General features: G+C 35.8%; 1 protein-coding gene across 2 annotated transcripts in view; it reads left to right on the forward strand.

Annotated features, from left to right (window-relative positions):
• Positions 1-391: 391 nt before the first annotated feature.
• The window catches only part of FUT8 (fucosyltransferase 8), a 111,611-nt gene continuing 85,157 nt past the window's right edge, over positions 392-26,845 (forward strand). Inside the window, exons 1-2 of one of the 2 annotated variants that reach the window (XM_049825658.1) lie at positions 392-424; positions 4,933-5,013. The gene's annotated coding sequence lies outside the window, so the exon portion shown is untranslated. The remainder of the gene's footprint in view (positions 425-4,932; positions 5,014-26,845) is intronic. The other variant, XM_049825659.1, reaches the window with a different exon arrangement.

The following is a 26,845-nucleotide window of genomic DNA, read 5'->3' on the forward strand; positions in this document are numbered from 1 at the left end:
TTGATGTAACCTTTCAGGTTAACTTTCATAAAGCCAATAGTCAAGCCAGTTACCAGCTAGAGGTTAACTCATCTATGATCTGCTTCCTGAAAGGCCTGTCTGGTAAGTCATTAAGTCTTGTGCTTTGAATGATTCTGCTAGCTGTCTAGAAAAAAAAAACCCACAAAACAACAAAACAAAAGAACCAAAGAGACACAAACAACCTCTCTCAACAGTCCCTCCAAACCCTCATCCACTTAAATTTTCTTGTTTGGTAATTTATAGGAGATCTACACTTTCCTTCTCACTGTAACTTTCTCATTTTAATGTTATGTGCAGTGTTTGGCTTCTGTTGCATTCTGGATCTCAGACCAAGTATACCAACCTTAGATAGTCAAGACAAGATTTCCTGCTCCACCATCTATATCTGTCCTTCCTGAGCTGGGTATGCCTTCTAACTTTATGCAGTATCCCACTAAATGAATTGTGTCAGTTGAGTCGTATTTTTGTTTACTTTCTGAGATTTCCAGCTACTCTGGGAAGCTCTGAAGATAGTTCTACTGTTTGCCACCTTTTCTTCCCTATGACCCTTTAACTAACCATGATTGCCACTCATCACTGTGGAGCTGTGATCTAGATTGCCATTCATAAGTCTTGTTATATTATTAAAGAGGACAGTCTTTGCCTTTAATTTGCTCACTGGCGATATGAATGACAGCAGATTTTTAGCTTGCCAGGCTAGGAAGCACAGATGGCACTTCACATGGCTGAGAAGAAGTGGGACTCTGGGGAAAAGAAACATAACATATGTTTTCCTGGATTTGAGAGAGCTAAGAGAGGTCCAGTGATTGCAGTGTTTTCCCAAATTTGCACTATGCATGCAAGTGTGTAATGTATTAGCAATGTCACTGTAGCATAGGTGAAACTTTGTAAAGTGAAAAATGTAGAGCTGGGGACACTGAACAACAGTAACCTGTATTCTGGGAATATTGGGATGTGTCAGCTAGGGTCACATTTTTTTAAATAAAAGGGAAAAATTAGTCAAGTGGTTGGGCCAATGTGTCTTGAAGGAGGGGAGCAGGAAAGAACTTGAGAACTGCACAGTGTCACATTGGTTTATTACATTTTGGGTGACCTACCTCCTAGCAAGTGAATAGGTTAAAAATGTGTCTATATTTGGGATGTTTTAAAAAACTCAATTCTTAGTTTTGCCCTTTAATACATCCATGAAAGAAATCAGCGGATTATGTACTGGTTTGTGTACTAGATCAGTTTTGTTGACTGTTCTTGATTTATGCCTTGAGAAAACATTGTGTGAAAATTTCACTATCATGAAGAGACTTTATACCTTATAGCAACTGTTTTATATTTCCTTCTGGTAAGGATAAACACTTAATGATACTGAATTTTGCTCCTAATTATTATTTGTGCCATTAAAAATGGTGTACTCTTAGAACAAGCTCAAAGTGGCAAAGTTCTGTCTGGTAGGGAAAAACAAGTGTAAGGAAATCTCTGTCTTTAGGCTGGTTTTGAGGAATTTTGAAGAATAATGCTTCCAAATCTGTATCTTGTTTGATTAAAATAGAATTTTATTGAAGAACTGTATGTCCTTCTCCAACCTGTGGTAGTCAAAGCTTGTTTGAAGGAGAACCTTCTCTACAAAATTGAACTGCAGAAAGAATCCTGTGTGCTTCACTGCAAAACAGCTAATTCCCAAGAGCCTTTCTTCTGCGTGCAGTACTTTGGTCCTTGCATATTATGGATTGTGTATATTCCAGCTTTTTCTTTAGCTCTTAGCAGTAAGGAATCTTAAACTAAAAAAAAAAAATAATTAAAAAATAAAATATATATAATTGATATATAAAATATGTATAGATAATCTTGTATATCTATTTTTTTAATATATGTATTAAAAAGATTATTTTTCCCTCTTTTCCACTGGGATGTTCTTTCTTTCCATATTTGTTTAAGGAAACTTACTTAGTATCAGCAACTAACAATGATATCAAATAAATGGATTGATGGTTATAAGAGAAATATTAGTGTTTTAGCTAAATAACTGTTTCTCCATTAGAAAACCACATTCTCTCTTAAGACTGGAAAATATAAATAGATTAATTTTTCTAAAAATGAAAGGTAGCAACTAGTCCACATTCACCCAGCAATTCAAAGTCCGAATTGGGCATATATCTAAAATTTCCAATCTGCAAGGTCACTTCATGACTTTTATCTCCAAAAAGGTGTCTGCAAGAGGGGCAGATTTATCTGGAAGGCACCACTATTTAATTAATCTAGTGATATTTGTAAATACTGTTGAGGTGATTGAACAACAAATGCAAATTTTTTTTAAATAGTTGTAATTTTTGTATTATAGATAGAATTCTGTTTTCAGGGATATATTAGTGATATTAGGCTGGAAAATTGTAAGCTTTTTGGTAGTTTTAAAGTTTTGAATGACTTGGAGTAGGTTGACTATTTTTTTCCACAGTTCCATAAAAAGATGCTGGAATAGACAGTCACTTTACATCAAGCTGTGATGATCTTAAAACAAAGGGCTTTATTTCTTTCCTCTTAGTAATAGATTTATGGATGGGGAAAAAAAAAAAATTGCAGGTCTTCTGCATCTTGATTTCAGTACAGCATTTGTTATTTTTTTGTGAGTTACTCTGAGCAGACTATGGGCTACAAGAATATATTCTAAACTGAGTGTATAGTTGGTTGCAAAACAGTAATTGGAACTCAGATTAAAATTTCATTGTCATACAGGTAGAATCTCTTAAGTGGAGCTACAAATGACTTGACCAGACTAGACTGGACTGTTTTATGTTAAACCAACTTAACGTTTCACTGCTTTGTAATTTTACTTTTTTAAAAAATTATTCATGTTGTGGACAAATTTTCCTGGAGGAGAGGTGTAAACTACATTGGAACTTTGTTTTTTTTCCCCTCCACTTTGTCAACAACTGTTAAATAGCTACTTCACTCTAGTGGTACGTTAGTGTGGAAAAAAAGACCCAAATATTCATGCCTTCTTTTTATTGTTCTGTATGTGTTTTTATATGTCTTAGGATATCACATATTAAAATCCTGGGGAGATTTTTGTAGGGCATGGTGAATTGCCTAGCCTTGTAGGACTCTGGCCTTTTGGTACTGCCTGTAATTCTGTGGCTCACAGATAAATCAACTTCTAAATTTCGTAGTAGTTTTTTTTCATTACATGAAATGTAAACATTTCCACTTCACATTTACTACGAGCCAAATCTGTCTAAATCTGTTTTTCCATATATATGGCTCACATAATATGCTACCTTCTACCTGTTATTAGGGTTGCAAATATGGACTCGTAAGAAGATACAGCATAATGTTTCATAGAAAATTAAAAGTAACCAGCATTCTAGACTGTGCTCTAATGGGTTCACTGTAGGGCTAGCTCTTGGAACAGGGGGTCTCCATATTCATTTTTGCTTGGCTTCCTGACCTACCTTCAGCTGATAGTTTCACCTCTATTTTTTTGGAACAGGTAGTGTAACTGATTTGATAAGAGGTACAATAAAAGAACTAGTTTAGTTTTCCTGGAAAGCTAAAACTCTGATGCTACTTTTTATACATGGGGTAACAATGTTGTATTTTTTTGTTTGGATTTCTGAGATCCTTTATCACAGGAAAAGCTATATCCTTTTTATTTAGTGTCGCCTTAGTTTAAGTATACCCAAACTATCAATCTCAAATGAAAATGAAAATAGGCTATCTCACTCTTTCCCCCAGGCGTTCCATTTTTGGAAGTTCATAGGCTCTGACCTTGTAGGTGCTGATTATTTTAAATAATTTATCACATGAAAATAAAATACAGGATTAGGTTTTTTTTAATTTTTATCACTGTTGCTGCTTTTGAGATTTTTAGAGTTGCCAGTTCACCTTGTTCATTTAACAGTACAGCTGCTGAAGCTTCTCTTTGAAATATAAAGTAACTTAATTTTAATTCAAAAAATAAGATTAATTTGGCAGTATTCTCACTGCAGTAAAAGACAATTATCTGAAGCATTTATCATTTTTCTCTTCACTCCTATTCCTGGTACTATTGTTGCTTTAATTGATTTCCTATTTATTTTTCTTCCCCAGTTTTATCCCTTTCCTTGAAGTCAGGTTCACAAATTAGCTTTTCAACATGCAATTTATTGCTGTTTCAGAGTCTGATGTGTGCAGCTTTTGATTGTTTTTCTGTTAAATGGCCAAGAATCAACACTTAGTTCAGTAGTATACAGCCATTCAGAATTAGTGAGACCACTGTTATAAAATGATGTAGTAACTCCATGCCTTGATAATCTAAAAGTAAGAATTTGTTTAAAGCAGTCTACTATGTCATATATGGTCTGTGTATGCTATGTTATGTACAAAACCATAAATAAACAAGTGATACAAACTAAGTTAATTTGCTTACATCTGTTTTAAAGGTAGAGCCTGTTCTTTTCCATGTGGCAATTATTTCAGTTTCAGGAGTTTACTATTTGAATTTTTGGCATCTGGTTTTAGGATCTTGATCCTATAATTTTTCTCAGTGTTTTTTTTTTTTTTTCCCCCTAAAGCCTGGCTATATATATCCCAAGAATGAATCCACTGCTTTTCCCCCCCTTGTTTTCTTAATTCATTTTCACAGATGACTTGAGGGTCTATACTTAACCTTTGTTGGTTTTTTTGGCAATCAAGCAGACAGTTTCCATTTTTTTCATCTTCAGTATAAATAGAGGTCGTTCATATGTATAAATGTCTGTTTTTGTAAGAGTTTTGCTACGAGAAATCTGATCACAAATCATATAAAATTCTGAGGAATATTTCTGATAAGAGCATTTGCATGCATCTCTTGAATGCTGCATTTAATAGTCAAAGGATGAAAACATGGATAAAGATAAAAAAAGGATAATAACTAATGATCTTTTTTTCCTCTTCTACTTTCAGAGAATTACCTAGGCTTCAAAATGAAAGTGAGGAAGAAGAGTGCCCAAAAGTGTTAATTTGAAAAGTAATTATTGCTGGTAGGTAAGTACTTCTCTTCCTCTGTGATGTTGCCTCCACTGGGACAAAAACTAGGTGTAAAGAATCTAGATGAAGACTTGTGCTACTTAAACAGCAACTGAAAACTGCTGTTCTGTTGATAAATCCTTGTCAGCTGGAAGAAGCAAATTTTGCAAAAGAGAGGTCAGGTCCTTTGCTTTTATGTCACATCACTGAGAAAATTGGGTCAATCAGACACTCGTTTCACCTTTCTTTTCTCCTTACACCCATTATTTTCCCTTCTCTAAAAAGAGAAGTTCTTGGATAGATACATTATGTACCTTCTGTCTTATGTACAAAGCCCTTCTTCTCTGGCAGTATTTTTGGGCCCTTTCATCTGTATTGCAGATATTACATGTATTGCTCAGAGACAAGCAATACTTCTACAGAAGTTGGGCACAGGCCCTATTCCATGAAGTTTCTCTGAGAGCTGTAACTAAGCAAGCTGTTGTGGCTTTAATGTGTGCTCTGGGATATCCTAGATCCAGTGCTAGATTTTCTCAAATGGTGATGAGTATTGAAAACTTAATACTACAGATTCTTATGTTTTTGAAGGTCTATGCAGGTACCATAATACTAATTTAAATAAATGTATCATAAAAGATAAATCTTAGAAGAATAGTAACTCTCTTCTTTTTGAGAAGTTGATTAAAGAATGAAGTGAACTTCACTGAAATGTGAATTCAGGTGTGAACCTGGAGACCAAGCATGTTGTGATGTTGTACTTTTTTGATGCAACTGTAGAAGAGACTGTTATGATCAGTATTGTTAATTACTGTAAAGGTAAGAAGGCTGTGAAAGTTAAAGAAACTTTCACAATTGAACAAATTAGACTAACAGCTCAAAGAAATTTGTGGCAGATGAGATGCTTTCACTGTTCACCCATCTTCAGTAATGGTTGTCAAGCTGAAGACATCTGAAGTACTCTTAATTTATTATTTATTTATACAGTTTTAACTCTTGAAGTACTTTGTTAGCTTAAGAATTTAATGAATGGTTTAAAAAAAAAGGAAAAAAGAAAATGTGGGATTTAAAATGATGTTCTGAGGACCTCATGGCCAGGACAGAACAAAGAATAAGGTGGTAGCTTTCCAAGCATCCTGTTTCCAGTTGAGTTTCTTGAAACTGGTTTGGCTGTTGTAACTGCTTACTGTTGCTGGAAGGGGTTGTTTCCATTTCCTGAACCCTGCTCTTCTCCATATCTGACCTCTGCTGAAACTGATTAACTGATTTATCTTGCAAACCCAGCAAAAAGGTGGCTAGTTTTGTTTCTTGGTTGTCGGTTCGATCAGCTCAGATAAGCATTCAGAAAGTGTTAAAGGAAGAAATGAGACTCTGGAGGCAGGAGCAAAGAGTGTGGGAGCATAACCTGTCCCTTTAGGCTGCAGCCAGTCAGTGGATCTGTCCAGCAGTTTGTGGTAATGCTGTGTTAAAAGTTGCTAGACTGGAAATGGATGATTTGACTTTAGAGAAGAACAGGTGTGGTTTCTGTGAGAGCTTTAGGCTAGAACTGGCTAATCTCACCACATCCCTTCCAGCCATTGCTGTTGGCAGGAGTGACCTGTTGATACTGAATAGAAACAATGACTCAGAGGGAAAAACTCTTAGCAGATGACTAGAAAATCTCTAATAGTCTTTCCCTGCCCCAGCCCAGCCCCATGTGAATATCTGCGTGCTCCAGGCCCTGGAAATGAATGAAGAGTACATATGAAGAATTTGCATGACTTGTCCAAACCTCACTTCTTATCAGAATTGGGTGGTCCCTTGTACATGGTGTTATATAATACAGCAATTTGTCTGTATGTTAGTTTACAGTTTTGTAAATTAAAATGTTTTTTTGGTTTAACTGTGAGCCTGGATGCATGCATATATGCTTGCTTATACTTAGTTTTATACTTCATTTTGTACTGTGTTCACCCTGCCTTGATTTGTCTGTACACTGTGGCGATGGTTGCATCTTTTGTAGGGATGCAGTCCTTCCTTTAGCAAGGACAAAGCGCAGTGGTTGAGAACTACATGAAACCTCTTTTTGCCTTTTCTGTCCAATTTGTGTGGGAAGATAATTAAGAGGATTTGTGCAGGTCTATAAACTGCAGTATCTGGAGCACTAGTTAAGCTGATGGTTTTGTATGGATTGCTCAACTACTAAGGGAGATTGAGCAGTGGAGGAAAGCTGATTTGAGCTCAGTACCTAGGTAAGATCTAGTTAGTGCTGGTAGATTGAGGCAAGTAACTAAGTAATAGAGCGAAGGCGATATCGTTCCTGTATTACTTGCTTATGCAACCTGTGGATTGTGTTGGATTCCTGCTTCCTGTCAGATTGTATAACAAACTGCATTTGGAAGTATTTTCTGCTATCAGAGTCTAGCTGGGAAAAACTGTATTCAATCCATCTACCTATTTAATATTTTTTCTTGGTGTTTCTCACATGTAAAAACATTCCTATGGTAGTCTTCCCCCCCCCCCCCCCCCATCATATTTCATGCTTGGTCTAATCCATTCCATCTATGAACTGTGGTTTTGTAGTTTATTAAAAAAGAAAGATCAACTAGGCATTTTTTATTACATTCTAAACACTTTCTTATCCTTTCTAGGACATACTGTAAGTTAGATTTATCTGTGATAGGCTTTTGAAGATAAACTAATCTCTGCAAAAAGCCTTTGAGTTGTAAGGTTTATTGTAGGGGCACCTGAAATCTTGGATAGATATTTTTTATTTCTGCATATCTAAATAGATCAACATATGATTCCTGATGGAAAAGGAAAGTATCTTTTCAGAAGGGTATGTTGCTGATCTAGCCCTGCCCTTTTTATCAGGATCAAAGGTGGACCATCCCTCTGTGTTTCTGGAGTATCTACTGTCTTTCTTGCTTACTATTTCCCCCCCTCACCTGAGGATCAGCAAAGTCTGTTTCTTGTTCTAACATTCGGCTTCCACTCACTGTTTTATGTCATTTAGCTTGAATTCTTGTTTGAAAGATGGCTTATTGCTTGGCTGGCTCTCTGAAATATATTCCTTATTAAAAGTGCATTCTATGTAAGTCAGTTATGATGCAGCAGCCCAAACAACAGTCTTTCAAACCTCTCAAGAAAAGAGGTTACTAATGTATCCATTGACTTGCATGTTTACTGCAGTGAAAAATGATAGAAGGCTGAGAGACTGCAGAGAATTTAGAAGATTGGATTAGAATTTAACATGAACCAACAAATTAGAATGATCTGGGAAAAATGGGATACAAGCCATTAAGGGCAAGTTTAAAATACTGCTTTTAAATTAAAGAAAAATAAAATAGGCAAGTACAGAATAAGGAATGGCTGAGAGTTCTGAAGAAAAAGATTGCGAGTTAAGAGCTGACCTTAAGTCAACAGTATCACGCACAAAAAAAGTTCTGAAAATTTAACATTATACGAGGATAAATAAATGGAAGCGCTGTCATAAAACACTGCCTAAATCCCTCTGCTCAGCTTAGGTTAGAAGTGGAGTCAACAATCTCATTGTGTCTGGTTTTGCGCCATGCACTTAATACATGCAAACAAATCGAAATTACCTTGCCAAATTGGAAAGTCCAGAAGGCAATACTACTGATGATCAGAACACTGGATCCAAGACGTATGAGGAGAGGTTGAAAAAATCGAGGCTGATTTAATACAGAGAGTAAGTGCTGCTGTTCTAGGTCATTTGGAACACTACAAAATCTAATAAGCTTATATTTTTACTGGTGCAGATTAATGCAGTGTGTCTTGTGAAGCACTGCAATAGGCTGGGAAGAGCATATGGCTGTCTTTGAAATTTCATGAAAAGTAGTAAGACACATGAGCATGTGTGATCTCATCTTGGAGGAGAGGGGTGGTCTAATAACCTTCTGATAACCTTATTACATTTTATGATTTAATGTCTAGTTTCTAGCCATTTTTTTTCTTAATTGGCTATCTCTTTTGTGAGTGAAGCATGGGGAGAACAGCTTTTTGCAAAAGATGCCCAGAAACACCATAGAATCTCTTTATGCATATTACAGTAAGCTTTGTGTTTTAAAATTTTTTTTTAGCTTAAACATTTTCTTTCAATGGACCAATTAACTTCTGATCTTGAATGCATCTAATTTTAAACTTAAATAGTCCAAATCTAAAACATTGACTGTAAATTTGGCAGAATTGGAGGTGGTAACCTCATAGAAATTATTTGGCTATAAATTAGTAATATTTTTATAGTGCTTCACAAGTCAAATTTCAAGTATAATTGATAATCTGTACCATTTTAAATGTCTTAAACTGTTACGTTAAACTAAATTAAGTGTTGACTAATTGTTTAAGAATACAAGATCAAAGGAAATAGCCAGTCAAGAAGTCTATTTTGTCTGGAATATGTTTCCTGCTTCACAAGTTCCTGCAGTTAAATAGGTGAGGACCTATGTCACAGGGTTTTTGTGTTTTTTTAATATGAATACAGAGAGTTGGTATAGCCAATTCTGATGAAATTATCTGGGTGTTATGAATTTTTACCTAATATTATCATTTTGGATAAAATGATAGACTGGGGGTGTTACTCTTGCCCACTTTTTGTTGTTTATTAGAAGAAATTGTAGATAAAATGATAGACTGGGGGTGTTAGTCTTGCCCACTTTTTGTTGTTTACTAGAAGAAATTGTAGTTGTCATGGAGAGAAGAATAGGATGTAGAGAAATGCCAAGGCTACATCTACAAAATAGAAATATTCTGCAGTTGTTTTGGCTTTGCTTTTTTTTTTTTAAATGATGTAATCATACTACACTGATAATTCAGTACTTTTTTGTGTGCCTGTCTTTGATTTATGTTAAATGGTGGCTAATAAACACTTCAGAAATTGATAGAAACTGTTACCATAGGATAATCTTAATTTAATTTTTTTTGCACTTCAGTCTTGGGGTTTGTTTTTTTTTTTTTGTTACCTCTTGTTTTTAAATGTAGAAATAACCCAAGTCTAAAGGGAATGAGAATAATTGGATGCCTTGCTGGTATGTAGAAAACAATAGATCAGGACATAGGTTAATTATAGGGTGATTCACTTGAAATTGTTCCTGATGAATACTGTCTTTTAATCAGATGGATTTTTCCTAAAGATATTTGTTGTAACTCATGTTAACTGTATTAAAATTACGATTAATGAACCCCCAAAACTGTCAGCAAACAGGGAACTTTCAAACCCTAAGGAAGGTTCCCTTAGGGCTGCATGGCAGGGGGTTCTTGGTCATTGTCTTTGCTGGCTCTTGGGGAGATGTATTGCTCCTAATAAATCTCTAAAAGTTGTAGTTTTAAAGATATAGTAATTTTAATGATACAAAGTGATCACTAACTATTAAATTGCTTGGCAAGTTGAACTTACTTGAGGAACTTGTATTTGAATAGAGCCAAATGCGTGATCCCAGGTCTAGAGACTAATATTGTAGATTGCACTTACGGGTTGGAGACAGTATTTTTGAATAAAACAACCAGCAGCAGAGAAGGAGGGGAGGTGGTATTACTGCTGTGTACAATATTAATGGACTATGGTGGGTATATTACAACTAGGTTGGAGGTCTAGTCTTCAGAAATAATCTTAGGAAGTAGGAAGGGGTTTAGAAAAGAGCTATAAGAATCATTTGGATCCTGGGAAGGTGTATTGCATTCTAGAGTTTTAAGAAGCCTGTTCTATTGAGGTGTTACTTGAGAAGTTTTGAAGATTTATACTTTAATCCTATATGAAAGGGCATTGGTAAGAGCTGAAAACAGACACGTTTGGTAACTAACTAGTTGAGCAATTTATCTGGAAATCATTCATTCTCTCTCATTTAATGTGTTTGCATCACATGGATGGCTTTAGTAAAATATATGCATGACCTTGGACAAAGTGTGTGGTTCTGATGCAAAAAATAGGAAAAAGATTCAATGAACATTGGATTTCAGTGGTCAATTTGTAGGTTGTCAGATTATGCTGGAGACAGTAATAATAAAGTCTGTATAAACAAATTCCCCCCCCAGCTGAAGGCTTTTTAAATTAACCCTAGCAATACTTAGTTCAACAAAAATTTCAGAAAGCATTGTGATTACTGCAATTAGCCTTCATTTGTACTATATAAAAATAGGCTTGTAAGTGGCTGAACTTAAATAGGCTTTTTATTAAAAACCTCCTTGTGATATGGCCATGATTTTTAAAACAATTTATTGAAATAGGAAGAATGTGGATTTGTAGCAAAGCCCACAATTCAACAGTTTGCTTGTAGGAATAACACTTACTTATGGTAGTGTTGTGGTTTAAACCCAGCCAGCAAGCAAGCAGTATGCAGCCGCACGCTTGCTCCCTTCCCCCTACCCAGTGGGTTGGGGGAGAGAATCGGGAAGAAAAAAAGGTAAAACTCATGGGTTGAGATAAGAACAGCTTAATAGAACAGAAAGGAAGAAACTAATAATGATAATAATAATAAAATTACAATAATAATAAAAGGATTGGAATATACAAAACAAGTGATGCACAAGGCAATTGCTCAGCACTCGCTGACCAATGCCCAGTTAGTTCCTAAGCAGTGATCTCCCCCAGACCAGCTCCCCTCAGTTTATATACTGGGCATGACATCACATGGTATGGAATATTCGTTTGGCCAATTGGGGTTCACTGTTCTGGCTGTGTCCCCTCCCAACTCCTTGTGCCCTGGGCATAAGAAGCTGAAAAATCTGTGACTTAGTCTAAAAATTACTTAGCAACAACTGAAAACATCAGTGTGTTTTCAACATTCTTCTCATACTGAACCCAAAACATAACACTATACCAGCTACTAGAAAGAAAACTAACTCTATCCCAGCTGAAACCAGGACAGGTAGCTTTGCATGTCTTGGTTTCAAAATTCAGCTTTTGCTGAAAAAGCCAACTCTAGTATTTAAACAAAATTGTTTGTAAATGAAAAAAAGTCTCCTGCTATCATTGTTTCACTCTGTAGATGCCACATTCCCTGTCTTGTGAAATAATCTTTCATTGATGTTCCTCACAGTGTGTTTTGTCAGCAACTGGCTACAATTTCAGTTGCCTAATGGTTACTGTGATTGGAATCAAGATGCTGTCTTTAAAATTAACCAGTGTGTTTTAAGTTACTTTTTTCATGCTGTAGTCTGTGTAATGTAAACTGCACGGATCTTTTCAGTGTGTGTGAATTGTAGAATCATGCTGGTTGGAAGGGATTTCCGTTTAGTCCAGCCCCTCAATAGCAGCTTCTGTTAGAGCAGCTTGCTCAAGTCTGGCTTTGTATATCTTCAAGAATGGAGATTCCATATCACCTGAGACCTACTCTGCTGTTTGACAATCTTCATAAGTTTTTTTTTCTTTCTTTTTCTTTTTTTTTTTAATTGAGCTGGAAGTTACTGTCTTCCAAATTGTGTCTGTTGCCTCTTGTCCTTCCACTGGGCAGAAAAAATGTGCAACCCCATCTGCTGAGTACTTGCAGGAATACCTCTGTGTATATCATAGTTATACAAGAAGGGAACCAAGAAAAGGATGAAAGGTTGGGTGGTAAGGTAGCCTCTACCAGAAGAGGAAAAGAGAATAACTAAAATGCCGGTGCTGCTGTTCATGGTTTTGACTTTCTGATGCAGTTTCAGGCTATGCCTGTTTGGAATACATTAGGAACATTATTACCAGAAAGTGGATTTCTTTCAATACTCAGAAAAGGGTACCATAGTAACATCTGTAAAAATTAATTCACTGAAATGGGACGTACCAGGGGATACAGACTCTTAGAGAAAGCAAGGAGACTTTGGATACCAACATGAGGCCTGACGAATGGGTGAAGTGAGTTCAAGGAGGTAGCTTCTATTTATTGTTTCTATGTTCTTGTGGAAGCTTGACATTCTCCCTCCCCTCCCTGGCAACATCTTCTGTTTGTAGTTCTGAGTACGTGATAAGAAAAGGAAAGGAAAGAACTAGCTCTCAAAGCATCTTAAAAACCTAGCTGGCCATAAAAAGCCCATGAAATTAAATAAGCTATTGTGTTCTGGCAACCAGGTAGAATTTCTCGTTATGTATTACCAAATCAATTAATTGCAAACAAAAATATGCCACAACCAAGGGCAGAAAAATAAAGTACATTGGAGATCTGAAATACTCTTTGAAAGCAAGATAGTAATTAGTTGGCCAAACTAACTGATTTTTAAGCCAGATTTGGGTGGTAAACTAGAAATATGAATGGTACAAAAGGCATTTCCCCCCCCCTTTTTTTTTTCCTCCCCTTCTTGTGCTGTTTCCGAAAAGTTTTGAGCAGATGCCTTGTCCGTGCCGTATAATCGAGGTTGGAAAAGATCCTTGAGGTCATCAAGTCCAACTGTTAATGTAACACTGCCAAGTCCACCATTAAACCACGTCCCTAAGTGCCCTGTCTACATGTCTTTCAAATACTTCCAGGGATGGTGACTCAACCACTCCCCTGAACAGCCTGTTCCAATGCTTGATAACACTTTTGGTGAAGTATTTTTTCCTAATAACCAATCTAAATCTCCCCTGGCACAACTTGAGGCAGTTTCCTTTCGTCCTATCACTTCTTGCTTGGGAGAAGAGACCGACACCCACCTCACTACAACCTCCTTTCAGGTAGTTGTAGAGAGTGATAAGGTCTCTCCTTAGCCTCCTTTTCTCCAGGCTGAACAACCCCAGTTCCTTCAGCTTCTCCTCATAAAACTTGTGCTCTAGACCATTCAACAGCTTCCTTGCCTCTCTTTGGATGTGCTCCAGCACCTCAACATCTTCCTTGTAGTGAGGGGACCAAAACTGAAAACACTATTTGAGGTATGGTCTCACTGGTGCCAAGTACAATGCTTGCCACGATTGCCTTCAGTATCATAGAGCAGCCATAATCACCACTGCCGCTACAGTTTTTGCCATTTTTAGTGCACTGTTTCTACATTTGTATCTTCAGCTACTCAACAGTTCATGCTGCAGCCTTTTGGTATCTGTAAGCTATGACAAATGGTATACGGTTTTCTTGAGGGTGGTAACAAACCACTCCTGAAACAAACTGATCTAATTTGGAGCGATTCTCGTAGGAAAAATGTAACGGTACTTGTGTTCTCCCCACCACTCCTCCTTGTTTAATGTGAACTAAATAAATCTGCTTTCTGTCAGTGGCCTTTGGTTGAGGTATCAGATACCTGAAAGACTGACTTTGATTAGGAGAAGGGAAGACATAACTTAGGAAATGATTTTCTGAGCTTCTCTGGTGGTAAAAAGGCTACTTGGCAGGCAGAGATGGGAGGCACGATGTATTAGAGGCAGTGCCACAAAACTATTTAGAAGAACGTCCACATTAGATGGAAAAATGAAAGAAGGATTGCCATTGGCTTTGCAAACAGAACTGAGACCTCATTTTATTGCTCAGGGAACAAACATGTTAGAGTATTACAGAGGAATCCCAGTTCATTTCTCAGTACCATACTCCCCTCTGCTAACAAGTTATCCGCATACCCTTACCAAAGTCAGCATGTTACTGGTAACTTTTTTTGTCACAAATAGTGTGTAAAATACCATGTGTAACAGTAACAGGAATATTAAATTCTGTGAAATCCATCCTTGCGTCAAGGCATTACTATCTCCTTTTCAGCCAATCAAATGCGCATTCAAGGATCATGTTGCATCTCCCTATGCAGTAGTTGTGCCACTCCTTTCTCCTCTTTAGACCCGTGTAGAATTTCACCTGTTAGGCTAAAGGTAGAGTCATTCAGGGCGAGTATTGGCATTGCAATTCTGTCACTGAATATGTGCCTTTCCAGGAAAAATGCTGATGTTTTCACAAATTCCTATTTTTAAATGACTGCTTTTTGCACCTTCCTGCCCAACCGTGTTAATATTGATGGTATTTTTTTTTTTTTAACCATACAAAAGTACTCCTTTCTGTTCTATACTTAAGATTGGCTTAGGAAGGCAGAACTGCTATATGTTTCTTTCCTCTTGATTGATCACACTTTAGAAATTCCATTGTCTTAAAAAGATCTTTTTCCTGCACATTACAGTTGCAGTGCTGTGCAGGAGATCGTTTTTAGTGGCTCTTTATATGTGATGATAGCTATTTACTTTATATTTCCCTTCAAGTAGATCATCTAGTGACTGATAGTGGTCTGGGATTGCAAACTTCCAGAGGGCAATCATTCCATTTTGCCCCATTGTCAAATGACTTCGATTTTATTGTCAATGGTGTTATGTGGCAGTCATGTTTGGCATGAATGTAATCTGAAGGGTGCAAAGAGATTGCTGATTGTCCTATAACTGTAACAGTGAATGATCTTACAACTAGGTGCTTTTTTTCACAGACCGAAAAGCACCACTCAGCACTGTGCAGCTGGTCAATCAATGCTTGCAGCAGTTGGTGATTTTTGTGCACCATCTGTATCATGCATTCTTTCTTCTTGATTATCTTGTCTTCATTTCAGTGTGATTTGGTAGTTGTTGAAGTTGAACAAATATGGAAAAATTATGTATGCTATTGTTATATGTGCCTAACACTCATCTGAGAAGAATTCATGTTTCTTCTGGATGGTGGCAGAATGAAATCTGATGTGGTGAGCCACAGGTATTTTAAAAAGGGGACAGTAAAAAGCCACAAATGGAGTTGTGGGAAGTGTACTCTGAGTTTTCATAATTCCCTGAATGCTGTCATTTGCAGCCCACAGAGTACTGTAGAACAATCCATTAACTATATCTTAGGCAGTGATAAAGAGGCTCTGGAATGTGAACTGTATTATGCACTTTTCTGTGGTTACAAGATTTTGTGACCAGGAGCCAGAATATTTACAAAACCAAGTGAAAATATGCTGTGATGTGACACTATTAGCAGCAGTATGACAACTGATGCTTTCTGGAATAAAACCTTTTCTACTGTAGCAATACAGTTAGAATAGGTTCTTAAGTTATTTTGCTCAAAATATTTTATGATTGTATTTTTCTGTTACTAAACCATTTCTATTTTAAATTAACATCCAGATTAAAGATGCTTATGCTAATTTTGTCCCACTGCTTCCATTCAAACAATCATCTAGTTGTTTTCAGTCTGCTGATCTCCATGTTTTCTTACTGTTTTATAATGTTGTTTCCTGTTTTTCCTGGGATATTCCAGAAAACTAATTTGCATATACCTGGAATCTGTTTTTCAATTCCTAATTCTTGCTATTAACTAATTCTTAAAATGTGTTATGATATGAAATTATTTGTATGATGAACCTGAATTACTAAGCTCTGTTGGAGGGGAAAAAGTTAATTAGTGCTGATACTTCTGAAGTTGTTTTGCAAAAACTGAAAATCAAACATACATTCTACATCAGTGCTTCACAATATACTTGAAACGGTACATTTCTGAAAACTGCTTCTGTTCTGAAGCGTACGCTTTAAGTCAAAAGTAATGGCAATTACATGTACTCTGAACATACTACTAAATCAGAACTATTCAATTGATCCCTAGGTTTTTCAGTTAGCAGCTTGTATTTAGTTTTGGCTGTTCAGTACAAAAACAGTATTCTGGGGAATGTTGCTAGGATGTGACCAGTGTGAAATAATCTCTGAGTTTGGGAGCATTTTACAGCAACATATATTAGAGTGGATTATTATTTTGATGCCTCACTAGAGCAGGGAGCATAGCACAAAGCAAGGTCAAGAAAAAGGAAAACTCCAGCTCTCTTCAGAAAATCAGTGGAAAGCAGTTCATGCATTCTAATGGCTTCATAGAGTATCTTAATAACATACACTCTCCACCCCTCACTTTACTGTTATTTCTTCCATGTGTCTTTTTAAAGCCATGATCTTTCAGGCTAGAACTCTGCAAATCCCTCAAATTTGGCAGTACTTGAGGGTTTTCCCCTTTTGCCCTATATCAAAAGATTGCTTATTGCCTGCATTTCATTTATTCCTTTGCATTAATTTTTTCATAATTTAGTAATGGTTGTAAACATACCATCTGGAGATGGAATTGATGGGAGAGAGCATGAGATCTTTTTCTAGTGCCAAATACAACCAGTAAGTTTTGTGTGATTTCTTAAAATCTATGTATTTTCTCCAGCTCTGTATGTACTGAGACTCAAAACAGGCTGTAAAGAAGCATTGGAAGAATTAATTTAACTGATAATTTGATACATAAAATAATCAGAACTTTGTTGCAATTTAGTACTCCCATACATGTATGCTTCTTCCAAATCTCCTTTTACTGTAGACACTCACTAAGTCATTGCCAGCTACTTCTGTTAGTGTCTTGTATTTCAACAGGATCTTAATCTCTGCCATTTCTTTAGTGACCTTAAAAGCATGTTATGTGCATATATGCTCACAGGAGAGGTGTTGTGTGGTGGTTTTGTTTGTTTTTTTAAAATTTATATTCTTTTTAGCAGGCATAGTATAAACAAATGCTTTTTCCTGTTTTCTTTTTTGTACACACCTACTTTTTTTTTCTGAAATGCAATTTATTCTGTTACTCTGCTTAGTGCTGTAACTTCTTTTGATTTCAGTCTAATTCCTGGCCTGTTAGGATGAGTAATCAAGTGTTTCTTTCATCTAGAAAGGTTGTTGTGTTTATGAATTGATTATACTTCTTCAGTAGCTAGATTGCTCAGTGTGACTGCTTGTTCAGAGTTCTTCAAGGCAAGAAGAATTTTGCCATTTTTTTCCACCTGTTCATCTGGACCAGTTCATGTCAAATTGTGGAGAGGGTTCTAGGTTTTTCTGTTGTGTGTGTGGGTTTGTGTTTTGTTGGGTTTGGGTTTTTTCTTTGTTTTGTTTGTTTGCTTTTTTTAATTTTTCCCCATCTATCATTTAATTATACAAGATTAAGGAATGAACTACAAAAGTACATTTTTCCTAAGCAAGCAGGGAAGATACAGTATTTTATACCAAGCTAAGAACCACATAATTGCTAAAATTTTATTTTATTTTTTAATATCAAGTATGAGAATTATTTTGGGACCATTTTGGTAGAACTGGTTGCAGTGCAAAGTGTATGGGGGAACCTAACATTTTTCTTTATTGTCAGAATAAGTTGATTCCCCACCCCCTTCATTTTATTATTGATAATGGTCTCCTGAACATTTTGAAATGATCTTTGTTTCTAGAATCATCAGAACTATGAATATGTAAAGAATGTTTTGATGGTATGTGATTGTAGTGATTTATTGGGCTTCATGCCTTTTTATTTATATTTTAACGTTCAGCAGTTTTGATCTATAATACGCTTTTTTTGTCAAGCAGAGAAAGTCTGAGAGAATGGGTCAGGAGAGAAAAGAAAGCATGACTCTTAAAACAGTAAAATGCTCCAAACCAATAAGCAAGCAAATTAACAACAACAACAACAAAAAACCTAAGAAAAAAGCTTATGCCAAAATGTCCCAAAAGCCTGTACTGCATGTGGGAAAGCTTCCTCAACAGAATCATGAAGTGATGACCCACACTGCTCCCTGGTAATGTGCTTCTTTCATAGGATATAGCTTTACCTTAGTTGGCTATAGTTCTATACTAGGACCAAATCCTGTTCATATGTATATATAGCACTGACTTTGTTGTGTAACTATTGCTTATATTGGTCTCTGTACCAGAAAAATAGAAGGTGGTGTATTTAATAGAACCTTATTTTACAAGAATTCCAAAGCTGGTCTTTGAGGCAAAGTATCCGTAAGTTTAACTTCTGTACCAAGCAAATCTGGAGAAACTATGAAAAAAGAGTTATTGGATATGTGTTTAATTGTGGTATATTGAAGAAGAGCCAATGTAGAGGTGACCTGATCAATAAACTATAAATTGCCTGTTTTTGGCAAGGGTCTTCAACAATCACTTTTAGAAAAATGAAAGTCATCTGGGAAAAGAGAAACAGTCTTTTTGTGAATTTGTAACTCCATAAGGGAATAGAAAGAGAGGAAAATATGGTTATTTTTCATAATAGAAAGCGTAATGCAAGGATTCATCTTATCCTGCTCAAGGAACTGTGCTGGGTCATGCTTAGTTCATCACAAGAATAAATCATCTGGAAAGCAGAGTCTCTTGAATTTTTCTGAATAGAATTTTTATAGGAAACTTTAGCATTATATTTGGTTCTAAATAATCTTGACACAATGTTTACATGTTAAGTGTCATTTTTTTCTGCTCTTCTCTAACATAGATTGGGCGTGAAGAAAGTTAGAAATGAGTCTATATTGAGATTTGGGAAGAGGTCTTCCTGTGGTCAGGTAATGAATAAAACAAAAAATCTGAATGATACTAAATGAACCTGTGCATGTAGCATTTCATGAGGATATGGCTATTTGTGTTACTCAGTGCAGTATATGGAAGCCTTTTGGAATACTGTGTGAAAAGACTAAAAAAATTATTTTACACTCCATAAACGTAAAGCTGAATTTGGTAGTAAAGAAGTTCTTACACCACCACACCACACACTACCCCCCCTCCTTGCCCTATATTTGATGGATATTGTTTTATATGCACTTAAATAGCAACCAGCAAACTTTCCAGTTTAGTTCAACTTGTTCTGGTTCAGGTTTAAATGTCAGAATACCACTTTAGGTTCATTTCTAGTTCAAGGAAAACTAAGATTTTTAGGTGAGTTTTTAGATGGAATTAAATTCAACTCACTGCATTAAAGGTATTATTCAAAACAATATCATTGAATGTTCCCATTTTCTTGCTATGATCTGAATATGCGTTGCTTAAGAAAAAGAACAGTAAAGCATCATTTTGTCTGGCAGTCGTTGCTGTTTATTGCACATATAACTTCTTTTTGTAATATGAATATTCTAATAATATTTTTTAAAGTGTTCTGGCTTTTGGCAATGCAAATGTTTTTACACTTGTGCATAAGTGAGTTTCTTTAAAAACTTATTATTATTTAGTAATCTGAAGCAAATGAAAACATTCGTTTGTATATCTGGTTGTCAGTACAGCATTATTTTTGCTAGCATAAGGAATACCTTTTGCAATTTGGAAAATGGTAGCAGATCCATTAAAAGCAAATCAGGACAGTGTGTGTGTGGGGTTTGGTTTTTGTTTTGTGTTTTTTTTTTAAATACTGGAGTTGAATTTTTCATCACCCAATGCTATTTTAGACTTCCGTCTACCATTGTTGCTATAAAAAGCAAGGTATACTGGTATATTTAAAATATGTATTCCATCGCATATGTGGTTTTTAAATTTTAACTTTTTGTGTGTGACTGAAAGAAATAAAGATCCCCAAACTCAAGTTTTTTTGGGTTAATGAGAACTGCATCTGAAATATTTTATTTCTCTCTGGAGCCACCTATGCAAATCACAGTGAGATAAGCTCAGTGTATGTAATTTCTTTTCCATCCATTGTTGCATAGAGTTTTCCCTAGAGAAATCTTATGAAATCTATTAATAAATATTTAGACCATTTATAAATGATTCTGTATAAAAGTATGAAGTACTGTTTCTTGCATATATTAATTAAATAACTTTTTTGTAATGTTATATATATTTCTGTGAAATAACAAGGGACAGTTTGCAATCATAAATTATATGCCCATCACTTCCTTTTCTCCAAAGGAAAACAAAAATATCTGGTATTTGAACATAAATTTCAGAAAATCAGTAGCTAATAAAAATACCATGGGCTACTACAGTAGTAGAATGTTGTGATATTGCATGAATTTCTTTGTACATGCCTGGTTTCATTTCTCTTTGCTCTCCTGTCTTCAGTGTTGCTGTCTTTAATATCTTGTATATTGATTGCAGCTGACACTTTGAGTATGTGTGGATGATTCTGTGAATGCCACTTGCAGGATGAGGATCTAAGTTAGGAGTGCAAAGCGGGAACAGTAAGTCCTTTGGATACAGGAGGACTGACTTATTCCAGTAGCAGCATGTGACACCCTGTGAGCACATTTTTATTTATTACACTGTTTTGAAAAGTGCAGTCTGCCTATGCTTTAAATAGTAAATGTATACATGAAATGGTGATTTGTAAATTAAAATAAGAACACAAAGTGTTCATGTGCACAGAGTTCATTAGGATATAAAAATCACAGAAATAGAAGTATACCTCCCGTAAGTCAGGAGGCCAACTAATCCCTCCTTCCTGCTCAAACATGGCATCAATTTGTATGTATGTTTATTTTATTATGATGAACAGAAGTATTTGATTAATCTGCAAGGGACTGCATGCCTGCAGAAAGGCCATTTTATAGCTGACCATAAGAACTGTTCAGGAAGAAATAACGATGTTTCAAGCATTCAGTGTATATTAGAATGTCAGTATTTTTTCTGTAGTAATTTATGTTCTCGGATTGCTTCTGTGTTTCAAAGGATGTAATTTTTTGGGAAACTGTACTGGTTGGAAACAAACAATTACCAAGTTTTCTTTGATCTTTTTTTCTGAATAGCCTGCTTTTTGGAGCACTTAACTATGTTTGTCCTAATAATGCCATATTATTTCACAGAAGAGCATAGTAATTACTGCATTTACAAAACTAATTATTGAGATTTTTCAATCAATTTGCTATAAGGAATGGCTAGCTCTCTGATTAGAACAAAGTTATCAGACAAAATCTGTCTTCTGATAGTTTGTTTCCTGTAAGCCCCGATACTTATAAATAAGCCATTTTATAAACTACAGGTAAAAGGTTATATTTTGTTGTGTTATTTTACCATCCAAACAACTTTCATAACATCTCTTCTGTAGAAATGTTTAGACTGTATGATATCCCTTCATCTTTCTCTGGTTTCACATGACTGGTCGCACATTGTGGCTTCTTTCTATGATTTGCTGCTGCTCTTCGTAAAAAGAAGAGCGTGAGAGAAAGTAGTCTTAAAACTAAAATTTATTTTCTCTACTAACTATTAATCTCTATTAGCATTGACACAGTAAGACTTAGTTTGCAAAAGGTGGCCCCAAATTCTCCAGCAGTGTGGGTTTGTTGTATGTCTGCAGAATTCCACTCATGCTGCCTACTTCCAAATGCATACATGTGCACTATGTATCATTCCAGCCAACTCCCTTATAATTACTTTTGAAACTGTTACAATAAAAATAGTTTCCCTAACTTTGGTGCTTTGGAAGTTCATGATCATTATATTTGGTATCTTGAAGACTCTAAGAACTGTATCAAAGCTCTGTCAGAATGGGCTGAATTCTGTGAAAGTGTTGATTTACTTTATTTCGTTGAAATTTCCTTCACTTATCTGAATAGATTTTCAGCAATGAGCATGGCTACATAAGATCCAGACAGAAACAGTTGGTTGTAAAATTAGTTTGATCTGAGCTTTTGTCTGAAAAGCTTTCCTGTCCTTCTTAAATGTCAGTAGCAGTTATCTTTGGAAGAAGTACAAGCAAGGGACCATGATCCTTCTAGCTTACTTTTTGAGCTTCCAGAACCTGCATTGTTCTAAGACAGATGCAGTATAATATCCATTTTCTAGCAAGAATATTTAAGTCTGTTTTTTAACATATCCAATTTTTGTAAACTCAAACACATTTTAATTACAGTAAATTTCACAATTTAATAGTGCCTTCTGAAAATCCAAATATGTGACATCAACCAGGTCTCCTCCAATTTCATGCTAATTTAATTGTTCATAAAACTTCATCACCTTCTGAGGCGTGACTTCCGTCACAAAACCAGTGCTGATTATTTCCCACTATCTGGAGTTTATTCTTGTGCCTATTTCTGATGTGTATTGTAGTTTCCTCTTATTCACCCGATGTGGAAGTGATATTTACTGATCCTTCTTAGGCCATCCTTAAAGCCTTTTTGAAAAACTGATGGTCATATCCTATCCCCTTTTTATGGAACCTTAAGTGATAAGATACCATGAAACTCTTAATGGTTTTGTGTTGCTTACTTGAGTTCCATTAGAACAGGTATATGGACACAATTTTCACAGTTTGGTCCTGATGATTTGTTATTGGTCATTTTACTGACATTTCAAGCTGCGAGAATTCTTCTGTCATTGTCTTTGTGAAGAAAGATTTCAATGTAGGGATCAATTTAAGTTCATTCCTAGTAACTACTAATGCATGTACTTCATTTAGCTTTCCTGCTGTGGTCCTGTATTTAAATTGTGCTATTACAACTCAAACATAATTTGGCCCTACAGAATCTCTGTCAAGTCTTTTAGTTCTATTATGCTTTTAAAAAGTTTTGCTATAGGTTTTATGCATGTAAGAATTTGCTTCTCAAAAATTTTGTAGCCTACCAATTTAGTATCTTCCAATTAAGCTTCATCATTACCTTTCTGCTTGGTTTATCTGTGTCACAGAGAGGGAACAAAAACTGGGTCATTATAATCTTTTATAAAGCAGCTTATGTTGTACTCAGAAGACTTCTTTTCTGCTACTTCCTGCATTGTCTCTGGGAGTGGGTGTGGACTTGAAGTCACCAGCTCCTTCCCAGAGTTTTCTAAAAGACTGTCTAGTTTTGTTACAAAATCCTCTGTCTTTGCATTCAGCAGTCATGTCACCATAGAGCCTCCACTAGCGTTAAACAGCTTGTTACCTTACAGGGGTGATATTTTAATGCCTCACTGTTGCATCTTGCTGCCTTCTGTCCTTTAGAATCCCTGTGTTAATCTCCATGTAAGAATGATGTTGATATCATTTACTATCAGATTTATGGGACCATTTCTGTCTCAAAATTTTCTTTTTCTCATTGCCCCTTGACCTATGAGCCTGGAGTTGCTCAAGGTCTTTAAAAGTCTGTTCAGTGTACTTCTTTGTTTAAAATCTTGTGATTTTAGCAAAACCAACTTCAAAAAAACCAGTGCTTCACTTCTGAAAACTTCATGGTAGATAATAATCTATATATTGTTTGGGGCATTAAGGGGAAGCCCCTGCCCTCCACTTAGCTTCTGCTGCCATTTGTTTTAACTGTAAGGTTGTAATTTTCAAATGGGGGTAGTAGACTGATTTTATTGTTTTCTCGATTCATTGTTGCTTTTTGATTTTGTGAATAACTTAAGGAATAGAGATGCAGATCCTTTATCCTCCTCCCTTCCTGTGGAGCTGAACTCTAATGCCATCCAGACTCCCCTTTACCTCTGTAGGTTATACTGTCCAGAGACTCGCTTTGCTGAAACAAGAACCCATCAGACTGGCACTAGTTTTATTACCCATGGCTGGGCCTTAGCGAGACTCTTCCGCAAAAGAGTTCCTGGAGCAGGTGACTGAGCAGGAGGTTGCTCAGGACCATGGAGAGCTCTTTCAAATACCAGCGTGGGGAATAGGCGGCCTCTTTTATTTTTTCTTGATATGCTTGCTAAAATTAGACTGAACTATTCAGAAATAAAGGAAGTCGAAGGAAAGGGCTAAAAAACCCCACCCTACACTGAAAGTAGGAACAAGAACATAATATCTGGTATAAAAGAGAGTAGATGGAAAAAGCCTATCTTGCAAGTTCAAGAAAGTGTGAGGTACTACTGGAGGACTGCTAAACATAGGAGCAGCTGGCCATGATATAGTCAGTTGCATCCTTATTACAAAGTGTTCACCACAAAGAAAACTACTACTTTTCACCCAAATAATGAGTCTATATGCAATGATTCTATGAAATTAATGGCTTTCTTTGTGGCTAGTATTGTAAACGTGCCTAGGAAACAGTAAGAAAAACACATGATTGTAGGCTTTTCCTAGTGCTTGACTTTTTTAAAAAGGTTATTTCAAACCCTGTATTATATTCCTTATTAGCAGTCTGAAATACTTGAATGGGATTTCACTAGAATTACATGTGAGAAAATATCCAAATTTATCTTTTAAGGCCTTTTTTACTATAAAGTATTCATATTGTTTTAATAATTACAGACTTTATATGAAAAATTAATTGGTCTTATTTTTAGAATGTTTAGTTTAGAAAAGAAAATATTCATTGTTAAAAAAAGATTCAACAACTTTCTTTTGTTTCTGTTGACAGAGTTATATACACACATATACAGCGAGACACACACAAACCCCCCATCTTGTATATTAAGAAAATAGCTTACTAGTTAAGGCTGATAGTTTCTAACACTTCCCATGGTTTTACAGCAAATTTATGAATTAGTGATAGTTATGTTATAAATAAAAGTGGGGAATTCTGATTAACAGTGTAATCTTAATACTTGACATAAAAGGAGTTAAATAAAAAGCTAATACCTTCAAAAGTGTTTTAAACTCGGTGAGTTTTAAACTCATCTGTCATTTTTCCTTAATAATATGTCACACCAGTTTTGAGAGGAAAAGCTGTTGGCAGCTTTATGTGAGGGTTTGACTTGCAAATTTCACAGTCCTGTTTTATTCATAGCCTTACTATTGTACAAAGTACTTTGAGTTTTTTCAGTTCCTTCACTTTTATTTAAAAGAATAGATCTTAGATCAGCAGTGTGTTTGAGCCATGTGATGGTGAAGATCAGATACAGGAAGCAATCAAGTTTTGGTGGCATGGAGCTCTATGAAAGCTGTAAAACAGTGTAAATTAGACAGCATGAACCTATATGCTAATGCACATAAATTGCTTCCCATACTTGAATTAGCTCATTAGATCTCTTTATTGTGCTTTGTAGTATGTAAAGTTCTGTGTCCTGAAGTAAGTTTGGTTTTTTTTTTAAATCTATGAAAATAGTGTTTAAAAGAAAATTGGAGTGCCAAGGGGAATTTTTACAGCTTAAGATACACATATTGTGGCACAGTGGAATTAAACTTAAGGCAAATACTTTTTAATCATATGGCAATATTAGTATTTACAATCTTCAGTAAAATTTGTCTTGTTCTAATACAGCACTGCAGAAAACACAGTTCAATTTAAATTAGAAAATGGTAATACAAAGCAAGTCTGATTATTTTGATAATGATCACTTAAGACATTCTTTCCCTGATGTGGCCCACTCAAAACTGTATTCAGGCATTTCTGTTACTGGGTTGTCAAGTCACCCAGTCTCCAAGCCTCCCATGTGTAACAAGGAGGGCTTTTAGCTCAGTTCTGTGACTCTTTTTTTCCAACTTCTGAATACTGTATAGCACTGACTATGCTTTGAGTTTGCAAAACCTCCTGGTTGCAAGTACCTCTCCAGTTTTCTTATGGCTGCCAAGTGTCATGCATTTTTGCGTAACTATTACAAACTCAGCAGCCCTCTCATCTGCCTGTTTTTCATCCTGATTTATAAACACCCAGCTGAGTTGTGAACAGGCTGATGTTAAATTTCTTGGTTATTAGATTTTTTGCATATTGCTTTGATGCCAGCCAAAAGAATAAAGATCTTACCACTGATCTTGCTTCTGATGTTTGCAGCCATTAAGGAATGAGATGGGGAAGCTGGCGGAAAAGAAGGTTTAGTGGAGAGCTTTGGCACCAACAAGAATAGAAAGATCAAATATTAGCTAAAGGTTGTCCATCTGTTTTGTCCCACTCTGTTCCTTCCCCAAGTTATCTAGATTATGTTACTGATAAGAAGCTACACTTCCCTCAAGCAGAACAGGCAGTTGTATTTTGGTCCCACAAAAGCACTGAAGCAGAAAGCAAAACATTTTTATGTCTGATTCTGATAAATTTGGATTCTAACACGAAACTATGGAACAAAGTAACATCTTGGAGGTGGGAGGGGAACATCTCATTACTTTGGGAATTTCTTGCCTGTGGAACCACATGCAGTATGAAAGATGTTCCCTTACTGATGTGTATTCTAAGTGATGTTAGAAAATTAGCTTTCTTCTTTAAGCTTCTACTGAGAAGTTCAGCTTGATTTGAAGAGAAATGTCTGATTAAAATTTGGAGAGCATTAGCTTATTTTTACAATCAGACTTTTTGTGGCTTTTGGAGGAAAAAAAAATATCAAAAGTTGGGCTGCTGTGGCTAAAAGGTTGTCTGAAAGATTAGCAGG

The sequence above is a fragment of the Accipiter gentilis genome, chromosome 22, assembly GCF_929443795.1.
Source record: "Accipiter gentilis chromosome 22, bAccGen1.1, whole genome shotgun sequence".
In the NCBI taxonomy this organism is placed as follows: Eukaryota; Metazoa; Chordata; class Aves; order Accipitriformes; family Accipitridae; genus Astur; species Astur gentilis.